General features: G+C 34.9%; 1 pseudogene; it reads left to right on the top strand.

Moving 5' to 3' along the window:
* LOC114053814 overlaps positions 1 to 11,313 on the top strand; it is a 75,676-nt pseudogene extending 64,363 nt beyond the window's left edge.
* The last annotated feature ends 10,347 nt before the right edge of the window (positions 11,314 to 21,660 follow it).

Consider the following 21,660-nt stretch of genomic DNA (forward strand, 5'->3'; position numbering starts at 1 on the left):
AAACCTTATTTTGTCATCAGCCTCTACAATCGGCATAATTCAGTGGGTATACAATGTTGATTCAAGTACATCTGTTGTGCCTGATGCTCAGACTCTTCAAATTATTATCTGTTAGCCCAAAAGGAACATTTAAATGAATTGACATAATGAATAGGTATTGAAACATGATGGAGTAGGAGAAACATTTGGCTTAGAGGCAAGAAACTAAGAAGACCTAGGTTTCAATCCTTACTGCTACCTGCTAACTGTGAAATGTTGGGGAGGTCCCTTCACTTTTTTGTGCTAATAGTTTCCTCATCCATAAGATGAGGAGGTTAGACCAGGTGATCCCCAAGTCCCTTCCAGCTCTAATACTCTGACCTATGATCTATAATTTCATTTTTAAGTTTACATTGCCTTGGAGAATGTCCAAGAAAAGCCTGGTTTTAGTTTTCTAATGATATGAATGACTCGAATACTGTTTCGTGGTACTAGTTTATGACAAATCAGGGTTATTACGGAAAACTTCCTGTTTGATTTTTTTGACCAAAATATGACATTTTCCTATGTAAATATCATCTTATGTGACTCAGCCCAACATTGTCAAGATTTTTTTAAAATTATGACCCTGTCATCCAGTATATTAATTGTTCCTCCCAGGTGTCTAGCATATGCTACCTTTGTTTTTATTCAAGTTATTGATGAAAATATTGAACTGAATAGGACCAATTATAGATCCCTGGGGAATCTCCTTCCAATTTGACATTGAATCACTTTGGCTGTAGTCACTCCATCAGTTTCAAATTTACCTAATTCTATAACAATCTAGTCCACATCTCTTCATCCTGTTCATCAAAATAGCATTCCAGACTATGTCAAATGCTGTGATAAAATCTAAGTAAATTATACCTATACCACTCTCCTTATCCACTGGTCAGTTGTCTGTGTCAAAGTAGAATGAAAGTTTGTTAGAAAGTTAGCATGGCATGTTCCTGAAGAAATATGGATCTTTAATGGAATAAAGAACTTCTAAGGATTCTTTTTTTCTCCTTTTTTAATTTTATTTTTAATTTATGTAATAAAGCAAGCATTTCCATAACATAGTACAATAAAAATGATTGCATATGAAACTGTAAATCTACTATGCACAACTTTCTATTTCTTTCAAATATAAAACAAAATTATCATGTAAATTTCTTTTTTCCTTTTCTCCCTCCCTGAACCCTAAAGATGGCTACCATTAGATACAAATAGGAACACACACATATGTATGTGTATGTCTATATATATATAGACATACACATACACATATATGTGCATACACACACACACACACACATATATATATATATGTACATACTTCTATTTATCAGTTTCCCCCCCCCAATGCAGATAACATCTTTCTTCATATGTCCTTTATGGTTAATTTGGGTATTTAAACAGTTAAAATAACTTATTCACTCAAAGTAGTTCTTAAAACAATATTGCTGTTACTGTATACAACATTCTCTTGGTTTTACTCATTTCAGAATTCATTATTTCATGCAAGTCTTTTCACATTTTTCTAAAATCATTGAACTCATCTTTCCTTCTAACACTGTACTATTCCATCACAATCATGTACCACAAATTGCTCAGCCATTCCCCAATTGATGGGCATCCCTGAAATTCCTATTCTTTGCCACCACAAAGAGAGCTGCTATAAACATTTTAGAACATATAGTTTCTTTTCCTTTTTCCCTAATTATCTCTGGAAACAGAAGAAGTTGTAGTATTTCTGGGTAAAAGGGCATAAGTAGTTTTATAACTCATTGAACATAGTTCCAGATTGCTCTCCAAAATGATTGATTCAGTTCCCAATTCCACCAACAATAAATTAGCATCTCAATTTTTCCCCATCCTCTCTAACATTTATCACTTTCCTCTTCTATCATTTTAGCCAGTCTGGTAAGTATATAATGATATCTCAAGATTGTTTTAATTTGCATTTCTTTAACCAATAATGCTTTAGATCATTTGTTTCATATGACTATAAACTGTTTTGATTTCTTCTTTGGAAAATTGATTGTTCATATCCTTTGACCATTTATTGATTGGAGAATGACTTGTATTCTTATAGATTGGACAAATTTCTTTATATATTTTAGATATAAGTCCTCCATCTGATAAAATGTCTATAAATTTCCCCCCAACATTCTCATTACCTTCTGATCCTGGCTACATTCATTTTATTTGTACAAAATCTTTTTAATTTAATGTTATCAAAATGATACATTTTATACCTAAACTTCTAAGGATTCTTGATGTAAAGGCCAGAGCAAGGTGGTATCTAAAAAGATATCCATCAAGAATTGAAATAAAACCATAGAAAACGTACTGGAAGAGGTAGCTAAGATGCTGGATGAGATATTCAGGATCTAAAATACCTAATAAGGCTTCAACAGTGGGCTGAATCAAATTAGATAAAATTAAAGAAACAAAGATATTGTTTTACTCAACTGAAAATGTACTTCATGAATCCAGAATGGCAGACACATGCTTAGATAATAGTTACAGGGAAAATAGTACATGAGTTTTACTGAGTTAAAAGTTCAATATAATCAAACACTCTAAAACAATAGCCCCCAAAGTAATGTTCTCCTATGTTACAAAAACAAGCGTCATGTCTTGAAAGATGTATATTAGAGTCTTACCACTTTGGGTAGACCATAATTAGAGTATTTTATTCAGTTCTGAGCTCCCTATTTTAAAAAGAAAATCAATGATCAGTCAAAATGATAAAGGGGTTGGAAACCATGATAATTCAAACAATTAGAATTGTAAGTGTAGAAAGGGCTGTCTTGAAGGATGATGAGCTCTCCATCACTGGTGGTCTTTTATAGGAAATTAGATAAACATTTTTTTCTAGAACACTTTAGAAATCATTCTTTTTTCCCTAAAGTTTTGCCTACTTGACTAGTTTGACTAGGCCCTTGCTAGCACTGAGATTTTGTGACTCTCTTTTTGTAACAGTCACAGTGCTAAGACACTCAGTACCATATATCTTTTACTCACACTATAAAACCCATATAGTTTAAGGTGGATTGGGACTCTATCACTACTGATTGCTTTGGAAGTCCCTAATATGCCTTTCCATCTTTTCTTTCCCTATATATGGGGACATATCATTTTGCCATAATACTCTTGGGAAACACTACCCACCTAATGTATTTAATGTTTCTCTCTGTTGTTCTGAACTACAGGAGCTACAGTGGTCTGCATACTATTTGAGAAAAAGTAAAATAATTAAATATGTTGACTTACCCAATAAACCTCATAGTTATTTTAACCTCTTTAAAAAACCCTCAATATATGATATTTCAATTTGCTACAATCACTTTAAAAAAATATTTGGTATTGAGTTCACAAGGAAATCACATGTTTCTTCATTAAGAAAGCACACTTTTATCACATTAAATATTATGCATACTTTTGACAACCATTTATTTCTCCAAGTCTAGCTTCGATTATAGCCCAAAGGTTTTTCATGGGGTTAACATTAGGCAAGTTCCCAGGCTATAGAACCATGTTTATCTATTTCTTAGATGTATTCATTAATGTATTGTGATCTCTGGCATAGTGCAAGGCCGTTCTATCTTCATTTGAGAATTTGTGTAATTCCAGAACAATTTTGCTTCTTGTTATCTCAGTATATTTATCAGAGTGAACTATTCCTTTGGTGGGAACAAGCCTTCTAGGTCCCTTAGAAGTCAAAAATCCCCAAAACACTTTGGATAGATATATTACAATCTAATGAAGTTGCCCAGGTTTTATAAGTTCATTCAGATTCTAACAGCAGTTTGGGTGTATGGCCTTGAATGAAAAACTGGGTTTCATTATTAAAAATTACTTTTTCCAATCTTCAATACTCTAGTTTTTGTGTTATCTTGCCCATGACAAACATTTTCCCCCTTAACAATAGGTAGTTTAAAAAAACAACAACAAAAAAGCTGATCTTGTCTATTTTCTCACAATTATAAGAAGCCTAAGCAGCACAGGAGAGGAATCGTGAACAACCTTTCCAGAGGTCTTTGTTTTTTTCTTATTAGCTCTTGTGTTTATTTGCTTGTTTTTTTGTTTTTGTTTTTATTTTGCTGTGTTTTCCTTTGTAATTTGATATGACTGATCTTGTTTCTTCTTGGATTTAAATGATCCTTCAAATACTTGAATTCTTGAGACCAACGGCCACTGAAATATCTCAAACAGTTATCCAAAGGTGTTGTTGTAGAGCTGCAACTTTTACACATTTCCATATCCATTCAAATATAATCATAGAATTAAAAACAGAACAAGAAAACAATGAAACGTGTATGTCATGAAATTCAGCATGAGAAATAACTAAAGGTAGGGCAGCTAGTTTAATCCAGTTTCATCTGGTATTTTCAGTAAAAGTGCTCACTTATGATCATGGCTGTCACAAAATGAAACTATATCACAATTATTGCTTGTCCCAAGTAGTTGACATACCACTCAGAGTTCCCAGAGTGATTTCTTCTCTCCAAAACTGGTGGATGACCAAAATAATTTCACTAGATTGAGATTTATAGGACACTCTCCAGTTTTATCCCTTCCATAATGGTAACAAAATTGGAGTTTTGAATTAAAGTGTTGTTGTAGTGGCCACATGCTCAAGTTATTCTACTCTTTTCCCTATTTCCACTATTTTGAGTCATTGAGTTATTTCAAGAACTAAAGTTTAATTTTTTTGATTCATTATGCATAATGAAGAATCCCATTAGAAATACTCCAGATAGAAATGAGCTAAAGCCAGGGGTGTGCTAAAGTCATCTCATAGTACTATAGGGGCTTGAGAAAATTCACATTTAAATTTTGGGGATGAGTATTTGCAACCCAGAAATCAGCAAATGCTACAAGTCAGGGCTTGATTTATTATTTTGTTGATTACCTAGACTTAGGAAAATAATGGAGAAAATGTTAATCATGCAGATTAAAATTAAAAGTGTGTCATGTGTTTTTGCAGAGCCAATTGCTGAACATTTACCAGCACACTCCTGACTAAAGCCCTCTTCTACACCCCATCTACTTAATCAAGTCATTAATAATCAGTTGTTTCTGTTTCTATCAAACTTTATGGTTGCAGATTATGGAGTACTCTAATTCCATACTAGTTTAATTATAATTTTCCTCATTTCGTAAGACTATATGATATTCCTCTGGGGAAAAAGCCATTCTGACACTAGATAGTCATAAATTCAAGATTCTTTTGACTTTGGCATGATATTAATGAGCTTGGTAATTTAGGGATGCAGAAGGATGAAACAGGTGACATGCTTACAGGTTCTTGAAAATATAAAGCATAATTTGATTGTTTTTAGCTGATAGTTTGCACCATTTCAAAATTAACCATTAAAATCCAGAGGGAAAACAAGTTTTATTGTGATTAACCTATAAGGGTTTTAGTTAAAAAATTAGTCATGACAGCTGACTTTTATTCATCAATATTCTTTCTTTAATATAGGATTAATTTAGTTCTTTAAAAATGTATGTGTTATATAATAATAACAGATATACACATAAATTTAGCATTACATGGATAAATACAATGATCCCTTGCGGAAAATTGTAAATAATTTATTCAAAGTGTATGACATGCCCAAGAATAGACGATTTGTAATCCGTAGCATAGAGACTGAAAGTACTGGTACCATATTATTCTGGCATCTGCCATGGAGTCCCTAAAGAATGTATAATCCACTGCACTCATATGTGAATATTTCCAGCTTTCAGGGCACTTTGGAGGGACTTTGTTTTGTCTCAGAAACCTCAATTTCAAAGACTGTGCAAATCTTGAAATTCTGTTACTGGTGGTGGTTTAAGGAAAGAGTTCCTGGTTGTACCATGAGGAATTTATCATCTGAACAGAATTCAGAAGGGACTTGGAAAAGGGAAGATATACTTTTCTCTGATATATATAACAACACAATTAAAATGAATTCTATAAGCAAGATTGCTTTAGCAATATTTCAAAACTAAATTGAGCAAAAACAAGTACCATTTGTTATTTATTTTTATGAATAAATTCTTGGAGAACAAATTTGGATGGATAATAAATGTTTCCACATGGAACAATTGAATAAAATTGAATTATAAGTTTTAAACCAGAAATATTGTTTCAGAAGCCAGAGTAAGTTCCAATGTGGGTATGTACTGAGAGAAGAGGCTGAATAAATTCAATGAGAATTTTGCTCCTGATTTGATTACCTCACTCCATGTAAAAACAGTATCTGTTTATGTAAGTTAATTCCATGGGGGTTGATTTTCTTTCTAAATGAAAGAAACGCTATTTGCCTGTGTTCCATTCATTTCTTTAATATATTACTAAAATTATCTCTTGTGGAATTCATATTAATACCTTTGCCTTAATATCTACATGTTCTTTCAGAGGTCTTACAAATCTTTGGGGACCCCTCTGCGTCTTCAGTGATTTTTCAAAGAGTCATCTGTGGCTATCCTTAAGTAAAAATGCTTTGGAAGAAATTCTTCCTGTTTCAAATGTAAGTTAAACTAAAATCTAGAAATTGTGTCAACAAATATAAGGGACAATGAGGTTTTTTTTAAATATGACTCAACTTTATTATTCCACAAAACATCTTATGGAATAACTTCTCATTTTTTAAATTAAACTTTATTTTGGATTTAATGAACTTCCAAAAAGAACATTCCCATTGACTAAATAGACCTGAAAAAGAGCATTATATGTAAAATCATGGATTTCTGTTATATATAGATTGCTTTAAATATGTATGTACATGTGTTTATGTGTACGAATCTACTATTTTCAAAGCTGTCTTAATTTCTGTTTCCTTATGAACTTCCTTCTGTTTTTTCTTGTGCATTAAAATGCTTCAGTGACCCCCATTCTTTCTTTATTTTTTGCAACACTATTACTAGCTCCCTCTCCACAAATAAAGAAAATCATAATCCTTATAACAGAGTCAAGCAAATCAAACCCACACATCACCATGCTTGAAGATATAACAACAACCAAATGGGGTCATGAAGAGTTGAAGATAACTGAAAATGACTGAACAACAACATCTTAGTGTAAAGGGAAGTTGTGGCATCAGGAAATGAGGGACAAAGATCAGCACCATTGCTTCTCCCCTTCCAATGTTGTTAGGTATCCCTCCAAACTTTCAGAAGATTTAAGGTGATTTGCAGTGGGATTAGACACAGGGATTGCTTATTGAGTTAACTTTTTTTTTACATGATTGAAAGGATTTTGTTAAATTATCAATGTATATCATTTATCTGTGTGCTGAAATGAATAGCCACATAGTTATTGGTGGTTTGATCTATGCTCTTGGCCAGGTCTACAATATACTGAACACTTTAATGGTGGATCTATAATCTCATTGATCTGAGTACTCCCACCGAGGGTACAGATTGCAACTTGTCCATTCCTACAAATGTGTCATCATCATCATCAGTGATGATGAAGAGGAGGAGAAGAAGGAGGATATCCTACCCCATTGAACATGCCATAAAGTATGTATGTATGGGAAAGAACCATGAATTGGGCTAATCACCTCTCTCAATACCACTACTGAGGTTAGCAGCTCTGCCAGCATGGTATAACTGTTGCTATGACTCTAAGAAATTGGCAGGGCAGCATATGTTGAAGACGATTGTAATGATCAACTTCACACAGAGGAAAACAAAAGAAATGGAGCTCCTTCATGCTGGAAGTGGCCTAGTACAGATGGAACTGACAACAAAAGTAGGCAAAGGTTGAGTCCATATGAAATGGACTGGAATTTTTTTTTTATTTTCAAGTAATACATAATAAAATTGAAAACAGAATTCAACATATACATAAAAAAGACTTCTACTGTTGATTGTCAATAATTTCTTCACTTCCACATTACAAAATATATATTACAGACCAATGTAGGTTAATGTAAGAAACAACTTCTTTCCTAAGCCCAGATTTGATGAAATAAGAATGGATATTGAGGAATTGATTAAAACTGAAGCAAGAAATGATAAAATAAAAGGCATTTGAAAGCAACACTACACATAACATTCAGAAGTGCTGCTCAGTCACAAAAGGAATGGCAAAAATCACAACAATATCTTAAGATATTTTGAAAAAATTATGGATATACTCGGAATAAAATTTTGAAAAGCCAATGGATGACATGAATCCAACTAACAGATCCAAAAAAAAGTGGGTGGTGTCATGGGATATTTGAAAAATCTGATCTGTTAAATCCATCATTAACAAACACATTATCCTACAACATTTGATACAGAATATAAAAATATTTTCAGGACTTGCATACAATAGTATCTTCAATAGTCCTTATCATGGTAAGGACCATATGAGGAAAGATAGATCTAGTAATACTCTTAGTAAAAAAAATCACATCTTTGGCAAAAAGCTACTTGAGAAAATTACTCAAGACTTATAGAAAGAAAATGGCAGATGAAATCACTCTGTAGATGGCAAATACACATAGAAAATTTGAATACTGTGTCACCTGATTAAGGGCAATGAAAAAGAAATTAGGAATGCAGTCTGGAAAAATTATATCAGAAATTCTTGATATCTTTCAATAATAATTGAAAATGAAAACCAAAAATTTAAGGAAATTCAGGGATCAAAGAACAAAATAAATAATTCAGTATAAATAAAAAAATATGATGGTATGAAAAGGCAAGAAATCATAGCTAGTTGGCTAATGTTTATATTAACACTTTTGGAACATTCCTGCTTGGAGCTTACTATCCTCCTGGATCTGAGTTCCTGAAAGAAAGCTGCCAACAGGAATGTTAAAGGCTCATGGCTTCTTAACAGATTATTAAAGGTCTCTAGGATGTACTCACCTGAAGCACTTGTCATGACTATCTTATAGGGTCAGTGACCATTGACCATGGATACAGTGTTTGCCAATCTTGTCTCAGTGGCTTCAGCAAAGTTTCCATGGTTTTCTCCCATCCTGAGTATAGGAAATCTCCCAGTTGAGACTTTTAAATCCACCTCAAAGAAAAGGAAGCCTGCTGCCACCAACAAACAACATCGGGAGAGACCTTAGGGAAATAGCAAAAGTGACAGCCACCAGGAGGCTCAGAAGCTGTTCTATATGGATGATAAGACCTTACTATGTGCATTCCTCTCATAATCCCAGGAACATGAGGCTCACACAATCTGCCCCAAAGAAGAGACTGTTGAGGACTACAGGAAAAAGCTCCAGGAGAATATGAAACTTGTACATGGAAGTTTAAAAGATGTTCAGAAGCCAATGCTTGAGGAAAAGAAAGTACCTTGGATGTGGGCTGGCATGTGGACAGAATAAGTGGAAATGTCAAAAGAAATGTTTGAGGACAATTTTCAAGAAACAAGTGAATTTTTGAGTGATGAAGAAGAGGATACCCATAGTCTTACGGAGGTGGATGAGAGGAAGAATGAAATATCTGAGCGCCTTAAGAAACATTAGGCCCAACAAGAAATCCAAAACACAGTGAAAAAGAGGATAAGCAGCCTCCAGCTATCCTAACACAGGTATTGCTTAAGGGAAATAAATGGTCATAAGAATGGAAGAAAAGTCTCATATGCCAGATATACACCTGCTTCAGGATGCAGGATTCAGGAGACACACTGAGCAAGAATGAATTGCTGTTGCTTCAAAGTCCAGAGCTTTCACATCAAACTTGATCAATTCTTATTATACAGATTTAAGCAAATTCTGAGAAAATTTCAAGAATCTTGAAATCAATCTTGAATCAAGAATCTGTAAAAGCTTGCCACTCCCTTCTTTATATTCCCATCAAGAATATCATGAATTGGAAATGGGTATTAGACTTGTAGTGAAGGAAAAGCTTTTGTTGGAATCCAACCTTTTCAGTACTCACTGGCTATGGCCACACACACACACACACACACATACAGGTTGTACAACAGGTTGATTCTTTTTTTTTTGGTGAGGTAATTGGGGTTAAGTGACTTGCCCAAGGTCACACAGCTAGTACGTGTCAAGTGTTTGGTCTGAGGCCACATTTGAACTCAGGTCTTCCTGACTTCAGGGCCAGTGCTCTATCCACTGTGCCACCCAGCTGCCCCAACAGGTTGATTCTTACAGAGCATCACACAATAAAAATTTAAAAATATCTTGGGTTCTTTCCCCCAAAAAATATAAATTAACACTTGAATGTTTGCGAACACTTTATATAAATGGAGAACCCCAGAAGGAGCATGTGAAAAATTTCTGATCGTATGTTCATCTATATTGTTAAAAAAAAAGTCCAACACAAAGAAAATGCAAGTTGGATCAAATGTAAAGCAAAAAGCTTTCAAACCATTTATATAATGGATGACAGAATGATCATTTCAAGGGAGGTGAGGAAAACTCTAGCTTGTCTTTAAAACTAGAAAAGAGTTGGTTCTGAAGTGATCCATAATTAGTGGCTCAAATACTTCATAGCAGTTCATGATTTACTGTCAAAGCACTTTGCCAGCTTCTTCTCTAATGTAATGTAACCCTATTTTTCTTAACAAAAAGCATCATATATCTAATACCAAAAGATTAGAGAACCAGTGAGCCCTCCAAATAGATGGTGAATACATTCTTATGTTTTACATAAAGCTTTCATATCTAGTGCTGCTGAAAACATCAGTAAATTCTTAGAAAAAACTCTGTGTTGACTGAGGGACAAAAAGACTATGTCAAAAATTCCCAGGAGTGAAAACAATAATAATAATAATAAATGATAATAGCTATTAGTGCTTTATGGTTTGCAAAGCACTTTACAAATGTTATCTCATTTTATCCTTGCAATAACCTTGGGAGGTAGGTGAGACAGAGAGAGAGGTCAAATTACTTGCCCAGGGTTATACAACTAATTAAGTATTTGTGGCTGTATTTGAACTTAGATTTTCTTGCTTCCAGGTCAAACATTCCATTTACCCTGTCATCTCTCTACCTAAAGAACAACCCAATCTCAATTTGGTAATTATTGAGCAAACCAACTAAAAATGTCATGAACTTTAAGTCACTGTTATTGAACTATAACTGTTATGAACAAATGGGGCTTTTTGCCAGAGCACTAGAATCAGGAAAGGCATGATTCCTCCCCAGGAAGACAAACTTCTCTGTGTCCTGCCTACTTGAGTCCTCCAGGTACACAAAGTGAAACCACTTCCGAAGACTCTTGCCAGTACAACTGCACCTTTCTTCTGTGCCACCAATACTTACCCTAGCATTTGCTACATTCCCTCAAGACCGACACCTGCATCACTTCGCCCCTCCCCCACCCCAGTTGAATTACTCCTAGGCACAATTTTGTCCATTTATAGCTCTTGAGTCTATCAATAGACCATATTCAAAAAGTTGCATCTTAATGAGATCTGCAAGAGTTTGTTGTGATAATCTTGAGGGTATCTATTTATTTACATGTTGCCTCCCGCATTTGAATAAAACTTTATTTTTGGCTGAGAAAATAAGGTTACTCTACTAAGTGACATATCCCAGAACTGCCTGTTACATATTACACATATTTGCATATATAACATATATACATGTATATATATATATATATATATACACACAGAAATGCTCTCGATAAATACTCATGATACACAAAATGAAATAATTGTAACACTATAAAAACATATGCTATCAAAACATCTCTCAATGCCTTTTATTATTATTGGGCAAAGGTGAAAGAGCTCATAATCATGAATTAGCTTAACACAAAAGAATTAGCTCTTTTTTCAGTATTTGTTATGCAAAAGGATTGTTGTGACTATGTCCAAATGTCTCCTTCAGAACCCTAGGTTGAGGATTCTTTAAAATGACCTATGAGCAAAAGGAACACATCATTATCTGATTATTAGGCCTTAATGTGACTTCTCTGTTCATTTAATTTTACTGAGATTTGAGCTAATCTTTTCACATTAAATATCCCATAGGATGTCTTAAAAGCAACAACCAGTACTCAGAGGGTGTGAGAGAGACATCTGTGTTGATGCTTAAATTGCCAATCTATTGAAACAAAAATTAACTACCCTAGTGCAGCATAGGGAATGTTTATGTCCAGATTCAATGTGCCCTTCCATTTTTATTAACTGTCCCTGATAAGTTGGGAACACTTGAAAATGATTCCTAATAAACAAATTCCATTTCCTGATGGACTATACACAGTAGTGATATACATAAAAAGAATGTTCATAGACTATATTGTTCAATCAAATAAACAAAAAGCAATCTTGAATGTTTCTTCTTCAGGAAGAGAGGGAGGATGGGAATTTGCTTCTCAGTGTGCCCCCTACCCACACTGGGATTGGAAATAAGTTCCTAAACCTCTGTGTTTATAAGTATAACTGATGCCTTCTAATCTTGCCCCTAAAGTTATTCTTTGCACCAGGGCCCAGAGTGGTGGTAGTTTGAAAATAGAAAGAGGAATAACAATTCTTTTGACAATCACATTTTCTGAGGCGGTTAGATGTGAGACAATGTGTAGAGTGCTGGGTATAGAATCAAGAAGATTTGAGTTCAGATCTGGTCTCAACCATTTACTAGTTGTATGACCCTGAGCAAGCCACTTAATATCTGTTTGTCTCAGTTTCCTCAACTATAAAATAGAGATTATAATAGTACCTACCTCCCAGAGTTCTTGTGGGGATAAAATGAGCTATTTTTAAAGTACTTAGCAGAGTGCCTCACACATAGTGCTTCTAAGTGCTTATTTCCTTCCTTTCTATTTTTTCATGGCTATCACCATCAGGAGCTCACTGACCACAAAATCATGGCTCAAAAAAGTCATGTAAGAAGTCAGTGTTGACAAAATTGATACTATGACATACTGAATTCGATATCTTTTTTTCCCCATTCATTGGATTTGAGCTTTAAACATTTCTTGTACTGAGGTATAAGGATTTGGAGTGCTTGACAGCTTTCAGAAGAAGTCCATGATACTGATCTCCCTATTGGCTAGCAGCAACCAATTCTGAGGATTCGAGCTGTCAGATTCCCAGGGAAAGATACTGCTTCTCATTGTGGGCACAAGAAGCAGAGAATGAGATGGAATACAACCAAGGAGCTTCATGGATGGAGGCCACAGATTACTACTGCTCCATAGTGCCTGAGATAGAATCCGCTGATGTACAACTTCTACATTATATTCCCTTGCTAGTTCAATCATTATAAAGTAGCACCTGGTATTGCTATGGTCTTTTATTTTTAATTTTATTTTCAATTCCCAATCCTTTCCATCTTCCACTTCCTTCTATACCTATTGAGAAAGCAAGGACCATGATGCGTATTATACATGTTGTTCTTATTCATCCTTCATTATTAAATAGTGCCAATGACATGAATTGAATTTAAGTGAGGCAGAGTTGCACAAAGCTGTCAGTCTCACTCTCTCTTCCAGAGTCATTGAAGTCCAGTGGTAGGACAAAAGTCAAGGGGACTGTTGATGGCCAAGGATGCAGTGGATGACTCTGGCAACTTAAATGCCTGACCAAGTTATAAGTATTCCACAGAGCCTGCTTCAGCTACCTGGATATCTGTTGGAACAAATTTTTCTCATCTACTTATTCAACTGGGGGAAGTCTTCACATGCTTGGGTTAGATACCCTCCTAATTCACCAACAGGTTTGTGGCCCATCAGTTATAATCAATCTGATTTAACCCATCTGCTGAGACAGTTTACAGGTGTGTGACCACTATGCATGCCACAACTTCTTGGAGCCACAGTTGAGAGTTGAATGCCAAGTGGATACCAAAAGTGGATGAGCATCCCTGAAAAAGAGCTTGTCAAGTTCTCACACCAAAGGTGCTAGTCCTCATTGAACACCCATATTTCTCATTTAACATTATACACATGAAGTCATGCTAAAAGTATTTCTACATTAGTCACATTTTTTTAAAAGCAAGAAAAATGAAGAAAGAAAAAAATAAGCTTCAATCTGCATGCTGTGTTCATCAGTTCTCTCTGTGAAGGTGAATAAAATTTTTCGTGATGAGTTCTTTGGAACTATGATGGATCGTTGTATTTATCATAATTACTAAGTATTTCACAATTGATTATATTTACAACATTACTGTTACCAAAGAGATTGTTCTACTGGTTCTGCTCACTTCACTTTGCATCAATTCATATGTCTCCCCATTTTTCTGAAATCCTCTCCTTCCTCATTTCTTATAGTATTCCATCTTATCCATGTACAATAATTTGGTCAGCCATTCAACCAATTGATGGGCATCCTCCGTTTGTAATTCTTTGCCACCACAAAAAGAATTGCTTCAAATATGTTTGTACATATAGGTACCTTTCCATTTCTTTGATCTCTTTGGGTTATAGACCTATCAGTGGTATTTCTGGATCAAAGGTCATGCACAGTTGTATAGTTCTTTGCACATAGTTCCAAATTGTTCTTCTGAATGGATGGACTAATTTATAGCTCCACCAACAGTACATTAGTGTACCTATTTTTCTGCATCCCCTCCAGGGGGATTTCCTTTCCTGTCATCTTGTAAATCTGGTGGGTTTGAGGTGATACTTCAGTTTCCTGTGGTCCTATTGCTGCATTTTGCGACCTGTTGCTTGACTCTGGGTTACTTATCAAGTGCATACATAGCCTACACCACTGTCACATTAGAAAATCAGCCAATGAAAGATTAATGGATAAAGTGGGGGCTATTTCTCATTTAAAATAAAATAGGTTGAGAGAGCTAAAGACAGCGTCCACTCCTATTCAGTTCCCAGTCACACTCTCTCCCTTCTCTGAGCTCTACAAATACTTCATCTATACCTCTCTTACACACTTATCTCACTTAAATATAAATTGTGCCTTCTTACACATACACATTCACTCATGCACACACAAATTATCATTTGCATCAGGGCCCAGAGTGGTGGTATTTTGGGAATAAAAATAAGAATAGAATAATTTAAAATTTTAATATAGTGTGTCTCCAAACCCTTAGTGCAATTTTCACCTTTAAAATGTTTAGTGCAGCTTGAATAGCTTAAATAGCACTAAGTCTTGGGGTCACACTGTATGGTTCTGTAGTTCCCACCCTGTAAGCCAGGGACATCTTGGGACCTAAGTACTTGTTGCAGGAATTCCATAACTGTCTCTAATTGTGGAGGCACAGGCATGTAGCTTCTCTATCTTGGAAGAATCTATCAGAGCTTGTGCTCCACCAGTATAGCCTTTCAGAATTCAGTGTTATCTTCACACCTCAATGAGCTATCAGAGAAAAGAATAATATTTTGTTCACTTTATTTTTTTTGTTTTTGGGTAGTTAGAATAATCTTTGAGAGTTTTGCTTTATTTCATTTATTTGGACATTTATTAGGAATAAATCAAATTGCCCAATAACCTAGACTGCTTAAAAAACTAATAATTGGCATGTAATTATTTATGGTTAAGCACTAAATGTATGACTAAACACTACAAGATATAAATTATATGCTGAGGGAGTAGATTTAAATATAGGATATCAAGTTTTAGATAGCAAATATAAAACAGAAAACATCAGAATTCACATTAAATATAGTTCCTAAATACACTATCAGTTGTACGTCTTGACATTTTGGCCATGATCGAAAGATAAAAGGCTAAGAATTTCAGTAAATGCTCATTTTTCTGTGCCAATAGTATTTAACTAATATGAAATTAAAATTGAGTTTTAAAAGTAAGAAATATTTTCTTATATTTTACGGTGAGGAAGAAGAGGAAGAAGAGGAATAAGGGATATCATCAAATCATTTTTGTTTGGAGGAGATGAGCTGGTTATGAGGCAAGAGTGAGGCATGACAGGTAGACAACTACATTTCTCAGTTGGTAGCCTTGCCATATTAAGAAAATGTAAGGAAGACTTTGGAGGTCCCCTCTTGTAAACTCTTAGGAGGATATGGGAAGGCATTCATAGATCACTATTTGAATCCCTGGAGGGAACTCTTAAACTGATGAAATTCACAGATTAATCTGAGTATTTTAATTCAGACAGCAAGGGAAACATATTAGCAACCCTCACTTTATAAATGTATTATGGTCCAAAGTTCATTTGTAAGTTATTTTTTTTGAAACCAGTAATCATTTACTTGGTGATTAAGTTCACAGACCAATCCACAAAAGACTATTTAGTCCACAAAATAGATGACATATTTCATTTTCCAGGAATGGACTAACTCCAAATATGTACCTTGGACAGTCAGTAAATATGGACAATGAGTTAGACTCATAATCAAATAAAAGAAGAAAAGGGAATTGGATTAGAAAATTGCATCACTTCTAAAAATTATTTTGAGTTGTTGCCCGTCTCCCTTGCTCAATTTCTTTAGCACTTGTAAATTGCTAGTGTTAAATAGCTGTGAATCATAGAACATCATGATCTTAGAAGCATGTCAGAATCTTAAAGCAGGAAGAAGTGATCTACTCCATACCTGAACAAGAATAACCTCAACAACGTTCCCCAAATGGTTATTCAGCCTTGAGCTCTGTTCATCCTCAGCTACAGACAGTTGACTTATTCAGAACAAAGTTTTTGAATGATTCCCACAATCTTAATTCCACTACCACCCTTTTAAAGGGTCAGTCTTTTAAAAATATATATTTAATCCTTCAGATAGGATTATTTAACATGGCTTATTAGAAAAAGCTAAACAGAAATGTTTTTGAAGTTCTTCATTAATTCATTTGTGCTTTAGTTTGAATGAAAGATTTGAAAATTATTTTTGACAAGGAAGAAAATGAAAATAATATCAGGATACTGGGCACTTGAGAAGATGGGATGTATCACTGAAAAGGGAGAATACAGAAGAAATGGTATTGAATAGGATTATATTGTGCACCCTGAACACAAGTTTCATCTACTTTGCATTTTTTTCCTGAGGCCTTTCTTGATCCTTTTATGTCTTATGGTACTTGTACATTTCACATATTATCTAGCAGAATAAGAAGGCAAATAATAGATACTCAATGGTGACTTATTAACTGATTAGGAATCAGTGCTTGAACATTTCAAAGATCCATGTTTTTATCCTGATGAGTTCTTCCTATAACAGAGTTTGAAGATCATGATTCTGCCATACTTAGTAGATGGTTTAAGAGTTTCATTGAAAATACAGGTAAAAAATACTGGTCAAAAACAATTTTTTTAAGCTCTGAGCAAATGTTTGTGGATAAAAAAACACAAGAGATCATTTCTACAGGGCTCAATTAAACTAACTTTTTCAATTCAACTCAAGTGAATTCAACACACATTTATTAAGAATCTTCTATGGCAAACAGCATCATATTTTGTGCTGGAAAAAGAAAATTAGTAAGATAGGGCACCATTCTGTGTTTGCTTTTGTAGAAATGGCAGGCTTGCTAATTTTATTATTATGACCAGTAGGAGGAGCTGAATTGCAAGGTATTATTGAAATGGTTGATGTGAAGTTTTACCTGATGTCAGTGGGGACCTGCTTATATCATTTGGAAAGGAACAAATGAGGTATATAGTACATACTCAAATTACTCCATAAGAGCTCATAAGTCTGGAGACTGAAAGTAATGTGTTTACAGCCTGGTAGGGAAGATGAAAGAGGTTTACCAATATAAAACAAATTAGAATATGATAAGCATATAGGAAAGGTACAAACCAAGTGATATAAAAACACTGAGGAGGTAATTATGAATTCTGATTGGGGCAATAAAGGACAGTTTAATAAAAAAAAGGAAACACTTAAGTTATGTTTTGAAGAAGAAAATTATTTCTGGAGATTGATGTGGAAGGGAGTATACCTTAATATATGAGACAGTGAAAGTAAACACAGGAAATTAGAAAAGGATAGGATTATATCCAAGAAAGATGAATAATCCAAAGTCTGTTAAAGATGTGGCCTTTCTGCTTTCTATAGCCAAACTCTCTACTTGTGTCCTTGGTCTCATCAACTCCTAAATTCTATTATCGCCTTTTTCTAATTTCCACTTTTCCTCTCAATTGGTTATTGCTGCCTACAAACATAACCTGATGTCCCCTATCCTTAAAAGATGTTGATTAGACCCCCATCATCTCCTCTAGCTATCACTCCATTTCTCTTTTCCTTTTCAGAGTGAGAAATATAGAGGGAAAAGATATATCCATCGTCTTCACATCCTTTCCCCACTCTTCTTGATTTCTTGCAATATCTGGCGTCCAATTTCATTACCCAATTGAAACTATTCTCTCCAAATTACTGAATCCGTTGACCTTTTCTCAGTCCTCATCCTTCTTCAGCCTTCTGTAGCTTTCAATAATTTTGACTCCTTTTCTGAGAATTTATAAGCATGCAGCTTACCCTATTTCTCCTCCTTCCTGTCTTACCTATTTCCCCGTCTCTTTTACTGTGTTATTGTTCATCTCTCATCCGCAAAGATAGTCTGCCAAGACTGTCTTGTATCTCTTTTCTTCTCTCCATATGTTCTTTCTCTTATTAATTTTACCATCTCTCATGAGTTTATTTATTATTTCTAAGAAGATGACTCCTAGAGCTCTATCTCTAGTCCTAGACTCCAGTATCTGGCACATAGCAAGCACTTAATGTTCAATTTATCTTTATCTATTTCTTAATTTCCAATTGTATCATCAACTGCCTGGTTGATAGCTTCACTTGAATATTTCAAACTCAAAATGTCTAATGCTAAACATCACCTTCTCCCAAAACCTATACACCTGCTAAACTTCCATCAGTATTTATACTTCACTGTTCTGTATCTAATCGATTCAATCAACCAATATTTATTAAGCATTTACTATATACTAGGCATTGTGCTGAGTCCAGTTGATTCTACTTCCACAACATTTTCATATCCATCTTCTCTACTCACACAGCCACTACCCTAGTTCAAACTTTCATAAGCTCTCATAAGTAATATTTCAGTAGTTCCTAATTGGACTCCTGGCTTCTAGGCTCTTCACTCTCCAAGCTATCCTTTGTTCATGTGGCAAAATAATCTTTCTAATGTATGTGTTGCTCCCCTACTCAGTAACCTTTAGAAGTTCCCTATTATGTATAAAAGACAAACTCCTCAGCTTGTCATTTACAATCCTTCAAAATATGGCTCTAGTTTACCTTTTATTCTATGTTCCAGAAAAGCTATATAACATTCTGTTTCCTGAACTCAGCCTAATATTTCTCTCTGGCTGTCCCCATACCTAGAATGCTTTCCTTCTTCCATTCCAATAAACAGCCTCCCTGGTTTCCTTTTAAGTACCAATTAAAATTCCACCTCCTACAGAAATCTTTTCCCAACCCCTCTTAATTCCAATGCCTTCCCTCTGTCAATTATTTTCTATTTATCCTCTATGTAGCTTGCTTTTATATATTTATTTGCATGTTATCTACCCCATTAGATTGCAAGCTCCTTGAGGGTAGGAATGGTCTTTTGCCTCTTTTTGTACTCTCAACACTTAAACAAAGTCCCTGGTATATAGTAGACACTTAATAAATGTTTATTGAATTGAATTGAAAATTGAATCTCCATCCCTTTACCAGGCTGTCCTTCAAACCAAGAATATACCCCTTCTTCATCTCAACTTCTGTGAACCCCAATATTCCTTCAAGACTCAGATCTTCTGCCCCATCCTATGAGAAACTTTAGTTATTATCCTGCACCTAGTAAATCTAACTTCTTAAAAGACAAAGCCTGTTTTATCTTTTGACTTCATAACACCAGCACCCAGCACAGTGCCTTATACATAATAAGCCCTTCATAAATGTTTATCTGTCTGTTGGAATAATTACAGAGGGGAAGAGTGAGAGATGAATTTGGAAAGGTAGGTTAGAAGCAGATTTCTGAGGACTTTGAATTGAATAATTTAATTCAAATAGCAATCATTAAGTATGAACTATATACCAAGAACTTTTCTAGGTACTGAGGACACAATGAAAAAATAACATATCCCCAAGGGATTTACATAATGTTGGAGGAAAAACAAGTACACACATGCATATATATATATATATATATATACATATATATACACATACATACATATATGTATGTGTGTGTGTGAGGAAATAAGGAGATCAGCATTTATTAAACATCTACCATATGCCAGGCATTCTGCTAAGTACTTTATGAATATTATCTCATCTGACATAATGAGGGTTGGGGGGAATTATTCTGACATAAATTACTCTTTGTTAAAAATTGAATGGTGGTTCCATAGAGTACAATGGAAGAGTAAAATAGAATGGGATAAGGGAATGGGAGGGATGAGAGCAAGGAATAGTTGTTAAACCTGCATATAGTGGTTCAATCAGCCTATCATTCAAAATCACGGAGATTCTGAGTCAACTCATAGCAAAAGCAGTCTGTCATATCTTTCACAGTGGCAAAGGTAATATTGATCTGATTATTGATCCCTGAGAAGGTAAAAATAAGGGTGTGAGGGTGGTATAGGAATAGCAGCAGGGCCAATGTCCATGTCCTGATCCTCTTTGATGATCTGGCCAAGGGTCTGTGAAATAGTAAGGCTTTGTATAGAGGTATGAGGTACATGTGTTTGTGGTACACACCCTCAACCATATCAGCAAAAGGCCTATGAGGGGTAGCTGAGGAGTTTGAGGCACTTAAGAGCAAGTGAAGGAATTGTTCCTGGCCAAAATATATATCATTGATGCATGAATGCAATTTGGTTGTGGCCTAGGAAAGAGCTAAGAGGCAATAAGAATAGAATATTGCCCTTAGAGTCAGGAAAAACTGAGTTAAAATCCTGCCTAGGATTCTTACTAGATTATGTGACCATGGACAAGGCATTTAAGCTCTCAATTTCAGTTTCTTCATCTGGAAAATGGGGATAATAATAGCACCTATGTCACAAGATTGCTGGTCAGATCCAATTAGATAAATAGATAACAAATATGAAACCTTCCCTTATAAAACACTATTTTTCAAACTTACTCTGACCTCTAGCCCTTTGACCTTTCAATTCTTTACCAGGCCATCTCCTTTGCAATAGTCACTCTCTTTTCTTTTCCCCATTTTGACCTTTTAGTGAACCAGTTCAACTCTATACTGTTCTCTCTTGAATCTATATCCCCTTTGTACTTTATCTCTTCTGCCCTTTGTGTCTAAATTCTTTTAAAAGATCATCTATGATAGGTGGCTCCACATTCTCTTCTCTCACTCTCTTTTTAAACCTTTACAATCTGGTTTCTCATCTTATCATTCCACCAATAAAGCTCTATGATCTCCTAGTTGTCATATCAATTGGCCTTTCCTTAATTTGCATTATCCTCAACACCTTTTTGACATTGTTGATCAACCTCCTTCCTTCATACTCTTTTCTCTCTAGGTTTTCAGGACACTAATTTCTCCTGGTTGTCTTTCTATCTACCAAAGTGCTCCTTCTTTGACTCCTTTGCTGGATCATCATCCAGCACCCTAAAAGCATGAGATTTCTTTCAGGATTGTCCTGTGCCCTCTTTTCTTCTCTCTATATACTATTTCACTTGGTAATCTCATCAGCTCCCACAGATTTAACTACCACCTCTGTGCTGATGCTATCTATCCTGCCCCAACCTCTCTGTTGACATCTAATCTCGTGTCTCCAACTGCCTTTCAGACATCTTGAACACACACACATTACACATATACATACATGTATACATACACACATGTATGTATATATATGATTA

This window comes from Vombatus ursinus, unplaced genomic scaffold, assembly GCF_900497805.2.
Source record: "Vombatus ursinus unplaced genomic scaffold, bare-nosed wombat genome assembly UNPS02014812.1, whole genome shotgun sequence".
Taxonomy (NCBI): Eukaryota; Metazoa; Chordata; class Mammalia; order Diprotodontia; family Vombatidae; genus Vombatus; species Vombatus ursinus.